At 36.2% G+C, this 13852-nt stretch overlaps 1 protein-coding gene across 1 annotated transcript in view; it reads left to right on the top strand.

Moving 5' to 3' along the window:
• Window positions 1-1188: 1188 nt before the first annotated feature.
• The window catches only part of LOC134797741 (potassium voltage-gated channel protein Shaw), a 162883-nt gene continuing 150219 nt past the window's right edge, over window positions 1189-13852 (top strand). Inside the window, exon 1 of the mRNA XM_063770097.1 lies at window positions 1189-1400. The gene's annotated coding sequence lies outside the window, so the exon portion shown is untranslated. The remainder of the gene's footprint in view (window positions 1401-13852) is intronic.

Raw genomic sequence — 13852 nt, 5'->3', positions numbered from 1 at the left:
AAAATTCAAACGACCGGAACATTTATTACGTATAAAAATCAGTTACTACGTGTATAAATAAAGTCTTATTAGTTTTAAAATCAAGTTATAAGTCGTATTTGAAACATACATATTATGCCACTATCAGGCCTATTCGGATTTCGAGATAATAACAAGATCTTGAGACGATTTAGAGATCAACTAGATCTACATTAGATATCGACTAGATGTGACTTGGATATCTAAGTCATAACTTGTCGAAACCGTTCAAGAGGACCTCCAGAATCGCGGAAACGTCAAATTTGACATATCTATCTTACAAATATCTTTAAATTATCCGTATCGTAACTTGTTGAAGTCTAGTAGAAATCTAATTAATTTTCCGAATCGAGCCGTATGTCTTAAATTGCAGCTGTATCTTAAATTGCAACCGTGTCTTAAAACTATCTTGTGATATTAACAGCATAACTCAACTGACAATCCGTATATTCTAAATGTCTCTTCAAGCGACCTACTTTTATGCTTTGACAAACTATATGTCAAACACCCTGTATAGATTTATTATTTCAACCCCCTCCAACCTTTTGACAACACCTTTTGTAGTGTTAACGCATTTCCGCTTACTTAACCCTATATTTCCACATTTCACTAAATTATATTTATTTTCAAAACATCCTATATCATACTACGCTTTTATTCCAAAATCGATCTTAACCTACTTCAATTTCGGTTTATTTTAAATTAAAAGTGAAATAGATATGAGATATACAAGTCGATACACTTAAGGCGCACTGCTACAATCGCAGTGATGCTCAATTAAAATTCGTACGTATAAACCTGTAGCGTAAGAAGGACAAAAACATTAACGTTTTACAAACTTCAAACTTACCCTTTACTCACCCACAACGTAAATTCAACTTTACGTCAACGGCAAAAGGTTTAAATTTCAATAACGCAAACATTGACGATAGGTTATTTAACCGCTTATGTGTGTGTCGATGTAATTCAGGGCTAGTATTCTAAACGCTAAGCAAACGCACGAGAGCATTCGCCTCAAAAACCAGTATAATTACAACCCAGCTCAGTAAGAAACGCGTAAGCATTTCCCACGCTTGTTATGCTGGTTTTTAGAGACGATAGCTCGCGTCAAGTTGGATGTATTACCAATACAGCAGAAACACACAAGCGTACCTCAACGCATGCGTGTGAAAGCCAAGTCTTCAGTACCGCTTCGTCCGCCGAGCTGAACGCACGTCCCGCGAACCGTTACACATTCAAATATGAATATCGAATCCGTACAGTGACATCTATATTCTAGTTACAAAATAGTGTTTTGTTATACAGTGTGTTTGTTTTTTGAGTGTGTTGAATATTTAATGCCACTGGTGGTGGCGTGCGAGTAGTCCGTGAGCGTTATACAGGTTGGTTTTTTTAATTGCTTTTTTGCGTGTGCTTTTGAAACGCAACTATTATAGTTTAGATGAAGGTTTTATAATTCTATTATACTGTATTTTATTTTATAAGTCGCTGGGGATCCGTATTTGGGTCACCGGCTCATTTCACTGATTATTATTTATTCACTGAGGTTTGTTAATTGGATTTGAGCCGTATGTGAGGTTTTTTGACAAAGGTTATACGAAAATCATTTTTATGCAGTTATAAATAAGATTGAATTAATATTTGTCAGATGTTTTAAGTTTAAGTGAAACAGGATGAAATTGTATCTATTTCTCTAACTTCATTTACCTTATCATTAGGATTCTACTTTTTAAATTTCATATTCTCATATTTACTGTATTTTCCCGATGAAGCTCCTCGTTACGGACCGAAACATGTTGAGCAATGTTCTAGACGTATTAAATATAAATAAATAAATAAATATTATAGGACATTTTTACACAAATTGACTAAGCCCCACGGTAAGCTCAAGAAGGCTTGTGTTGTGGGTACTCAGACAACGATATTGTATATAATATATAAATACTTAAATACATAGAAAACAACCATGACTCAGGAACAAATATCTGTATCGTCATACAAATAAATGCCCTTACCAGGATTCGAACCCGGGACCATCGGCTTCATAGGCAGAGTTACTACCCACTAGGCCAGACCGGTCGTCTATTTCGTATTCGAATGTTAGTTATTCGATCTGTTTCCGATATGATACTGATTAGTCAGTGTAAAAAGTGACGTTTTTTTAGTTGAAGAAATGTCACTTTGTAACACTTACAGTAAAATATCATGTCGGAAACGGATCGAATAGCTAAAATTCGAATACGCCTGTTCGACTTATATAAAATACGTGAGTAACTAGTTTTAATATGTTTGTGTCTCTCAGAAGGTTTGTTATTAAAATTAATATCAAAATCAAAATGTTAATTAAATGTATATCATAACTGTGACAACCCTAAAACATTAACAAACTTAATTATTACAAGATACAAAGGGCGGCCCCAAGGCATTCTTGCTACGGCGTAGACCCTGCGTAGGCTCCGTAGCCTGCTACGCCACGTAGGCGGCTACACGGCGGGTACACTCGGATTCAAGCCAACGTTTCAAAAACATATTTACACGCCTCAAAGACACTCGGCCCGATTCAAACTTTAAGATATGTTAATTAATAGATCTAGAAACGATATGGATTATATGTCAGTGTCAAATGTGACGTTTTTCGTTGAAGAAACGTCACATTTGACACTGACGGCTCGATTCGGAAAATGAATTAGATTTCTACTAGACTTCAACAAGTTACGATACGGATAATTTAAAGATATTTGTAAGATAGATATGTCAAATTTGACGTTTCCGCGTTTCTGGAGGTCCTCTTGAACGATTTCGACAAGTTATGACTTAGATATTCAAGTCACATCTACTTGATATCTAATGTAGATCTAGTTAATCTCTAAATCGTCTCAAGATCTTGTGATTATCTCGAAATCCAAATAGGCCTGACTGACAATATGCTCGTACAAATAGTACAGTCACCTCCATTAATATCTTACACAACGAACGCTGCAAAAATATCTGACACGATTTTATTTGTATAGCCATAAGAGCGTGTCACATATTTTTGCGGCCTTCGAAGAGTAACATAATTATCATTACAGGTGACTGTATATTACGATACAAGTGCGAAAAAGTGGCGATAAATTAAAAGACGACCGAAAGGAGTGTTTTAAATCGACACGAGTTGTGAATCACCTATTCGCACATTTTTTTCGTATTGTACTAATTACCGCACTAGTGCGATAATTAGCTCATTATGCAACTATGTCACAGAATAAATAATAGAACTAGGTACAGAAGACTCACTCTCTAACAAAACGCGTCTGTTACGATCAGGACGGATATGGCCGCGACAGCGCCACGCGCGACTTATGGCTAGCCACCAAAATTGGTGTGGAACGAAGGTACTTTTAGCTACCTGTAGCAAAGCGACGAAATCGCGGAGTGAGCCACGCCTGACTATGTTGAAAATTTAAAGGGCCATTATGTAACGTTGTACATTACACACATGTGCGAATAAATACACATTTATTCAAGTTTTGTATACTCATTCACTCATTCATTCACTCGCTCAGCGATATTTGATTCGGAGTTAACTTATCCATTGATGCCATTATGATTCCTCTGAGTACTAAATAATAACGTTTACCCAATACATCTGGAAATGGCAAGTCATTAATCAACCCAACGTACCTATTTCTAGCCAATTTGCTAATGTAATATCGACCTTAACGTGAGGGTTTTAGGTTCAGTTTCAATTGTGATTGTGTACTGATTGTTGACGATAAAGAAATGAAATAGTTGAGGACTGAAATGCTTTTAGGTTTTAATAAGCTTTGACCTCGAAGGTCAGATATAGAGTTATATGAATTACCTGCGCGCGTAAAAGCAATCACGTTTTTAGGGTTCCGTACCTCAAAAGGAAGAGATTTGATTACAGACCAACAGACAGACAACGGTCAGGTGAAAGTAAATAAAAGCTTGTAAAAAACGGAACCCTTATAGGATCACTCGTGCCTCTGTCTGTCTGTCTGTCCGTCTGCCCATTTTCTCCAAAAGTACTGAACCAATTAAGTTGAAATTTGGTACACATATGTAAATTCGTGACCCAAAGACGAACATCTTAATGAATTTTAAACATGGAGACCACTTTTCAGGGGTAAATGAGAAAATTAAAAAATAATGTTTTTATACTATATCGTGTTACACATCATATGAAAGAGATCATTTTGAAAATTTCAATTGTATTTTTTATGTCTTTTTAAAATAAATAGTTTAGAAGTTATTCAAGAAAATACCAAAAATTTACCATTCCTTCCCCCCCCCCTTTTATCTCCGAAACTACTGGGTCTAAAATTTGGAAAAAAAAATAAACAAAATAGTTCTTAATCTATAAACGACAAGAAAACCTATTAGAAATATGCAGTCAAGAGCGAGTCGTTTTTGATCCGACCCCTACGTGTTTTTTAAAGGCAATTCAATCGCGTTTCACATTTAAAAAATACATTGTTAAAAATTGGGTAATGTACGGAACCCTTGGAACGCGAGTCCGACTCGCCTATGGCCGGTTTTTTAAATGTATGCCTGTCTCTTTTGCACGCATGAAATGTTCATATGACTTCACATTTGCTTTTTTTTTTTCAAAAATAAGCTTTCCCGATCTGTAAGAAAAACACGTTCAATTTTCAATCGCTAGTCAAAGACACTATGTAATTCTATTTCTACAGAATGTGTACGTCATAATCATTTACCTGCTTATCTAGAAATCGTTTCAATAACCTGCGCGTATCTTCCACTGTATTATCAATCTTATTAATAAGGAAAAAAGATTCATTTTACAACAACGACGAGGAAGCAAATATCATGGGAAAATGATCGTTCCGAAGGCATTCGGCTACGGACGTTTAAATGACTATAAACGCTCAGTGTGCTCGACAATATGCGTTAAACAAAAAAGGACCTTATAAACATTGGCGCTTACGTCTTTTTTGACAACGCTCCAAAACGAAATTCAATATTTAGTAACGTAAGTTCCGATTTCTTTAAGGTTGATTTTTGTACGCAACGGCACAAATGGTTCACAGTGTTCGCATTAACCTATATTGAAGGTTTGTGTCAGAGGTCGCATCGGGAAGGTATTTTGGACCTTTTGATTTGGATATAAGACTTTTTTATGTTTTAAAAAACAAAGGAACAAGAAATATAATCGAGAAGATTCAAACACAAATCCACAATGATGCTTATGAAAAAACGTGACGACTTTTGAGTTTCATAGCGGCCGCTAGTCGCCGCTTGAATGTACCATTAAGTAACATAGTGAACTGGAAAACACAAAAGGCTGTATTCGGGAGATACGGTAGGTGGTTATATCTTGGATTATACTGTTACAACAGCAAATAATTTACGCAATCATATTATTTCTAGATTTATTGATTGAACTAGTGCCTACGTCAAATCAAGGGATTAGTTGTCAAGCGGACCCCAGGCTCCCATGAGCCGTGGCAAAAATGCCGGGATAACGCGAGGAAGAAGAAGATTCCGAATACTTCCAATGAAATTTGCCATCATTCCAATTTTGGTCGCACTTCATATATTTGACAGGCAATTTTGTACATTTTAAACTTGACTAGCGACCCGTTCCAGATGGCCTACCGCGAATCACGTTCGACGTGTTGCCTTTCTACCGCACTTGTAAATTCGTGCGTAAGTGTGACAGGGAGGCAACACGTCGAACGTGGTTCGCGGTAGGCTCTCAGCTTCGCACGGGTCACACAAAACCTTAACAAATTATACACCTAAACCTTTCTCAAGAATCACTCTAATGGCAGGTGAAAAGCGCATGAAAATCTGTTTAGTAGTTTTTGAGTTTATCTCGAACACATACACGGGTGTGTAATGTTTAATATAATTATAAAAAAACTATCATACATTTGTTATAACGCCATTTGATATATTATTGTATGTTATAATGTAATTTTCATTGTACGTTTCCTTTATTATATAGTGATTTCATCTAAACTGTCATTGATATAATGCCTAATGTAATATAATTTTCAAATAGTATATAGACATGTTTTATAATGACATTTGTTATATTATATTTTTGTATAACGTAACACTTCATACAATTTTATCAAGTATATATACATATATCGTATAACATTTTTTGGCATATTTCATTGACTGATAACGTAAAGTTTTACATACTTTTTATAACTAGTACGCAGGCCTACTGCTTTTGCTAGCTATTTTATTGTAGGGAGGTCGCAGTTCTAACCTAACCTAACTTAATTTTTCACGGATTTCGTTCTGCGGGGGCCGCAGTTCAAACCTAACCTAAACCACTTTTTTGATAGAATATTTTATTCTACGGAGGGTCAAAGTTCTAACCTAACCTAACCCTCCTTTTGTTAGGTAGTTATTCGTTTGTGCGGAGTCGCAGTTCCAACCTAACCTAACCCATTTATGCCATGCAACTATTATGCTACATAAATAATTATGTGATGTCACTTGTTATAACAAATAATATGCTTTAGAGTATGTAATAATTATGGCAATGTATATTAAACGAAGTGTAAATATACCCTATGACCATTATACCAATAATAACATTATGTATACCGTTAATTAGGTATTACGGTAGTATGCCATTTATTACGTTATTCAAAATAACGATATATCAAACTATAATATATGAAAAGTAATTATAACAAATGTAATGCACCCCACATACACACAAACAGACAGACGCGGCGGGGGACTTTGTCTTATAAGGTGTAGTGATAACACTTCTGATAAAGCTAAGAAGCCGATATTTGGCATGATAATCTTTGATAACGTAGCTTTAATTTCAACTGTAGGTTTATATTTAATACAGATTTCTGCACAAACTAGACTCAATTTTTGTGGAATACCTCTGTTCTCTTCTTAGACCACGACTGCTCTGACAAGAGTATCCGACTAAGAAGAAGAGAACCTAGTCGTCGCGAGAACCTTCCACGGGGTGGGTTTTGTACCCTATCATCCAGCACACCAGAGCATATTGTGAACGGAACATTCATACATATACGCACGCATCTTAGTTGCTATGAGTTAAGAATTAAGTTCTCTAAGAGAGGGAATATGAGTATGTTATGTGATGCGGAGAGATTGTATACAGGGGTATTAGACTTAGACGTAGCATTGTAAACAAAATAAAGATAAAATATTTACATTATAATGTGGTGGCACCATTACTAAACCCCGTGATTATTCTATAATGTATGCCATTGCAGTACTAGGGCGATAAATAGATAATATCAACGTGTGAACAGAAACCGGTATTTAATAGAGACTGATAATCTTTGTACGAAATTCTACCGTAAAAATTAGGACACCTCAAGTTGGTTAAGCTTACGAAAGAGAAATAAAATATATGATATGAAAACAAAGACCTTGCGCCACAGTTATGGAGAGAAAGAAAGCAACATAATTATGTAATGATACAAGAGTCAGAAGCCAAATGTACAGTCAGCACCGACAGTAGCCAATGAATCGGACATATCAGTGTCAAGGGTGACGTTTCTTCAAACTAAAACGTCACTTTTGACAGTCATTCCCGATCCATATCGTATCTTTAGCAAATTTTTGACGTTGCTTAAAGTTCGAATCAGACCGGTAGTCTGATCCGCTACTTTTGACCGCTACTACTGTACCACTGTACCTACCTCGTAAGTAATCAATCAATCAACCAAACAATCAAACAAAGCATTTATTTTCAGGCTACAACAATAATAAAAAACTTAAATACTAAAAAATAATTTTCGGGACGCAGTTTTCTGTTGCGGCGTCACTTGCTCTGGTGTAGGATTCGGCAGATTCCCACGGAACCGCCGAAATATTCGGCCAGAAGTCCGTGCTCGCGTTGGCTTCCAGCAGCGGCCGCGGCACGCGCACCACAAACGAACTGAAGTGCACGTAATGGCACGATAGCAGCTGGAACACTTTCAACTCGTAACAGGTCTTCTTGTGAAGATATCCACATCGTCTGCCGTGGCGGAAACATGCAGGCGCGATACGTATAGCGCCGTATTCGGCGAGGCAGCCCTCAGTCCAGATGTAATATCTGACTCCGCTGTGCCACACTGGCTCTTGCGAGGCCGCCTCTCCTTCGACGCCTGTGTGAATCCTTTAGTAGTAATGATGTTTTATGAAATCTCATTAGTTTCCATCTTAGTAACTACTGCACATTTAATGTATTTTTAATACAAAAGACATTATCATTCATCTATCATCTATTTTGACCGACTTAGGATTACATAATGCATCAAAGTGCCTATATCCTGAAACTACCGCTTAGCGGAGCCTTCTATAACAATGAATAGGTACCGAGTTTAATGAAGTTTGACACTCGTTATTGTATACTAGTCTTTGGTATAATGGGTGGCGTTGTATTGATTTTATATGTTTTTGTTTCAACTGTTTATTACAATGTCGTGAGTGGAAACAGTTCATGTGGAAATAACATGTACGGTCGATGTCAAGCATATATTATGTTTACATTATTTTGTACACCTTATTCCATAGGTGATGAATCTTTTTAGGTCATTGGGGTTAAACTGGCGTCTTTCCTGTGGACAATACGAAAATTAACGATTTGGGTAGTTTTCACTGAGGCGTTAAATCATACAGATTTTAAGAGTTAGAAGTTTGAAACATTCTTATATTATAAGGGTTCGGTAAAAGCAGATTTTAAAGTACATTTGCTTTATGACGTCCACAGGAAAGACCCATATCCTTTACCTACATATTATAGGTACCGTAAAATGGTCCTAATTTGCTCCTTGGTGGGTAAGTATGCTTCAATTAAAAAAAAGGACTTAACGTCTAATATATTCAAACAGAATATTGCTATTATTTATGTACTCGGATAAACGAAATTTATATATATTTTGAATTATACGTTAGTCATAAAATTAATCTCTCTTTTTAGATGAGGTCCATTAATTTGGCAAACGATGGGGTAACTTTGCACCCCTAAGTAAACTATAGGTTGGAGCAAAAATACCCCATACAATGGGTATCTTGTGCTCCTTAATCATAGCTTCGTTTTATAAAAAACAACATTTCATAAAGTTGATTTACCGATAAAATATGTTACATAAGACTTCTTATCCCTTCGAGTGGCATTGTCCTCCTCGAGGTCTCTACGGTAAGTGGCGGTGGCCGCGAGACGGACAGACATAACAAGCCGGTTGAATGGCGCAGCCATTTTGGAAAAATATACGTCAAGTGGCGGGGCCTCAACGGGTGATCATCGCGAATTTGGCGCGTGTTAGAAATATGACCGTTTCCCAAAAAAAATCTATGAATGATATATACAAACTATATATCACTGAATTCAGCATAAAATGGGTTATTTGATTGTATACCAATGAATTCTATTCTATTTATGTGAATTATGCTAGACTTGTTCTAATCTCATATTACCAATTTTTTTCTACTTTCATGTAAAAATACGTATAGTTACGAAATAAAACAATTGATTGTAGAAAAAGCAGTCTTTATGACAAAACAATACATTTAACACGATTCACACAGTTTATTTCACTTTTTATCAGTGCGTATTACGTTTGAATGTTCGCGGCTCGACGACGGTCGCCGCGTAATGGGCGAGGTGGGGCAGGAACATCACGTCATTTCTAACAAACTTTGTTTTACGCGGGAATTCGACCGTTAGGGAATACCATCCTTGTTTATTGACGAATGCATCTTGCAAGAGTGAGCAAGCAAGGCATAGTTTTCACGGTTTTATTTTAGGCGCGAAATGCAGCGTCGCACAGAGGCCGCGAGACGGTCTCTGCCAATTACGGGCTTGTTATGACCGAACCTTCTCGCGGCCTCTGCCACGCCGAGGCATATTTAAAAAAATGGCCGCGCCATTTGTCCTACCGTTCAACCGGAGGTGCTGCCACCCGAAGGGTTAATATTCAATTTGTCTGAATATTTAATAATGCCAGTTTAAAAATGTTCAAAATTTCCTTAAAACCGAGCAAATATTGGAGCAAAGTAGGGCCATTTTACCGTAGGTATTAAAACTTTTACTCTAGTTAGTCTTATCCCCCACATTGTACTTTTAATTTTTTGTTTTAACGTACTGCCCATGTATGACACATTTAACCACTAGATAATCTACCAAACTCCATTTACTCACGTTCCTAAAAATACCGTTTACCGCCGTTTTTAACAGTTGAAAAAGTTTTACGTGCCATAAGATCGCGGGTAATAATAAGCAGGGTAATAAACCGGGAACGCGGTTTATGAGGTAATATTATGAGGTAATAAACTGACCGTGATTAGAGGCTGATATAATTGCTTATTTACTAGAGGTATAATTAGGTATATACCTAGATAAAATTGATTGAAGGATATTTTTTGCCATTTCTTTATATGATAATTACTAGATTGCGCCATATATTAATCTTATAAATATGGCAGTAAATTTACTGTGGCTACATAATTTACTTTCACAATCCGCCTCTATTTCAAATTATCTTTGGCTACTCGCATTTGCAGCTTAGGTAGTTATGCTTATATAACTATCTGTATATTTCATTTCATTTAGGTTTTCTTTAATTGGCTGTTAATATCAAATAAAAAAGGAAATTACATAAAGTATATATTACCCTTACTTTAAAAAAAACTTAATTATCTCCCTATTCAATACACAATTTGCAAGAAACATTTTTTCCGTTACCAAATTTCAAATAATGAACAAAGAAATAGGTTGCCAGGGCCGTGAGCGAAGATACGATTGGGTCACACCGCCTATTCGAAATTTAAAAATCTTACTTTGATTTTGTCATTGATTGCTGGTGCTTACGGTGACATTTGATTGGCGACTTGCAGTAGTAGATGTTTGTTACTACGCTACTACTGGAGCTGTTTTTAAAAACGTTCTAGACGCGACAGTAATGTGGTAACGAACTAACCTCACTGTCACTTGTTTGTCATTGATTGCTGAAGCACTACCACCAGTTTTAACATTGACATATTCACTCACGTTTAAGTAACTTACTTTCTATGCATCTCGCTCGTACTCGCATATTAGTGCAAGCGAGATGTATAGAAAGTAATTTACGTAGACGCGAGTTAATCTGTCAATGTCAAAACTGGTGGTAGCCGTACTGGTGACATTTGGTTGGCGACTTGTATTAGTAAATGTCTGTTACCACGCTACTGCTGCGGCGCGGACGCCAGAGCTGTTAAACGTTCTAATCACGATACGACAGTGCCCAATGCAGTAACGAACTAACTTCACCGTCACCTATATCCCTAGTGATCCTAGTGTAAATTTGATTCGATAACGTGACGTGACGTACGCGTAAGTGTCATTTTGTATGGGATTTAGAGTTTCCAAAACGTCCCGCTTGGCGCGCTGTTCAAAATCCCATACAAAAATAGACATATCGCGAACGCTCGTCACGCTGTCGAATGGAATGTACACTAGGGGTTCTGAATGGATTCCGACCACAGCAGCGTTAGATTCTGGAAGAAAAGCATCTACAGAAAACGGACTATCTTTTAAACAACACACATTAAAGCAAACAATAAATAAGTATAAAAAGGGTGCCTTTTAAACTTTCTCTTCTTTGTGGTCGGATCCAACATTCGATATTAGATCGGACAATGTGAACACGCTCTTCCTGTGTTAGGCTACTATACAACCTGTATCTGAACGAAAAGCAATAGGGTATTTTCCTACTAGTCAAATCAGTTACTTTTTTAGAACTGTCAAAACGATTTGCTAATATGGAATTTATATGAAACATTACATCGTGACGTCACGGTCAACTCGCCTACTTTTTATATTTCTATCCGATTTATTAAATAGAACTTGTGTTTAAAAATAACTCTGATCTGTGTTTTTCTAATAATTATCTGGTGCTTTATTTCATGCATGGTGTAAAATAATTTATTTTAAATAACTCAAACCCGTTAATGTTTAGGTCTTACCAAGCAACTGTTCACGCAGGCGATGTGTCATAATCGTAACATATCAATTACATGTACGAATCAAATTGAGATTTTTGTACTGCGAATAGGCCTCAAAGTAAGCTTTGTTATAATTTTCCGCTTGGATTATTGCAAACAAATATTGTTAGCGTTATGCTCTAACTTTTGATGTTACACTGTTGGCCGTAGAAAAAGGTAAATTATATTTGTAACTTTGCCTATGTGCTAGATCAGCGGTCGGCAACAAGCGGCCCGCGAGCCTCCCTGGCTATATTGTATCTATAATATTGACAAACGACAATGTCTGCTAAATCATAAATATTACCAAAGTGCGGCCCGCGTCAACTTCGTTAACTACTATGTGGCCCTTGGCTGCTAAAAGGTTGCCGACCGCTGTGCTAGATGATAAAGTAGAGTGATTTTAAATGTCGTATTTTTCTAAGTCTCTAAGTCTATGTATCGTATGTTCCACCATCATGTAAAAACTACTTCTGACCAATTTCTGACATACAACTAAACTTCTGATCAAAATTCAATTTTATGACGCAGGTGACAACAGGGTAGGTACGTTTACTTTATTTCATTTTCTTATTTTTTTCGTCTGCCAACAAACCACATCATGGTTTGGCAGAAATATCAATGTAAGAATAATTAGTTGTAAGCGCGACTTGTGATTACACACTTATTTTATTTTTTTAATTAAAATTAAATGCCTATGTCGAGGACAGCCTGACAAAGAAAAATAAACAAAAGAAAAGAGTAGAAACATAAATAAATAAAACATAGATAAATAGTGTAAAAGAAAATGTAAAAATGTAGGTATATGTCAGGAATAAAGGCTATTTCTATTCAATTTCAATTCAAAAAAAATAATAAAATAAGCGTTAATCACAAGTATTAAAACACGAACGCTATTAAATTTGTTATAACCAGTTTTTTGCACGGCACTATATAAAAATCAATTACTATTTTTGCAAGGGCACTAAGATAATGGTACATATGTTAAATCGAGCGTAGACGAAGGCTGACCTACTCTTCAACCGCTCAGCTTCAAAAGGTCGTAAAAGCGTCAAGATTATAGAATTTTTTCGTCGTTTTGTGCATAAATATGTATCGTGTTTCTTATTTACGGTTATAGACGCAGGGATTTGAGTTTGTAGGATTTGCGAGCATATGTTAGGTTGCATAATAAAGTTGGGACTAGTAATATCTTTATACTAACTGAAAGAAAGGATGATTCTAGTAAGGGTGACATTTGGAAAGTGTCTGCAGTCGCGTCACTTTTCATATAATATCAGTATTTTTAGAGTTTTGTAGTCACCTAGAAACCCTTATAGTTTCGCCATGTCTGTCTGTCTGTCCGAGGCTTTGCTCCGTGATCGTTAGCTGCAATTTGGCATGGATATATATATCATGCTTTGCGACAGAACGGTAAAATAAAAACTATAAAAATACTTTTTTTAGGGGACCTCCCATTAGGGTGATTTGCTTTTGTATGGAGAAAAAAAAGTAGTAATATTTTTCCTGACTTTGCTCACCAATGGAGTCTCCCCACACTAAAAACTATCTATTTGAATTTTCAAAAGAATCGAATAACGTTTAGAGGTTGCACAAGTTGAAAAGGTAGAGTGAGAACCCCATACATTGCGTGAAAATGAACTATGTTCTAAAATGACAAAATATAATGAACTGATACTAAAATCGAATGAGAAAACTGAATTTTTCGTCTAAAACACGATAAAAGCACTATTCCTCTGGAAACAGGTGGAAAAACTGAAAAATCTTAATTAGAACATTTATCTAGTAACCAGAATCCAAGTTTCCCACTAATTTTAAAATTTATTTATATGTAGAAGGTTCAGTCCCGCCG

This window comes from Cydia splendana, chromosome 15 (assembly GCF_910591565.1).
Source record: "Cydia splendana chromosome 15, ilCydSple1.2, whole genome shotgun sequence".
Lineage (NCBI taxonomy): Eukaryota > Metazoa > Arthropoda > Insecta > Lepidoptera > Tortricidae > Cydia > Cydia splendana.
Note: the sequence above shows the minus strand (reverse complement) of the source record. Positions and strands in the feature narration are given on the sequence as shown.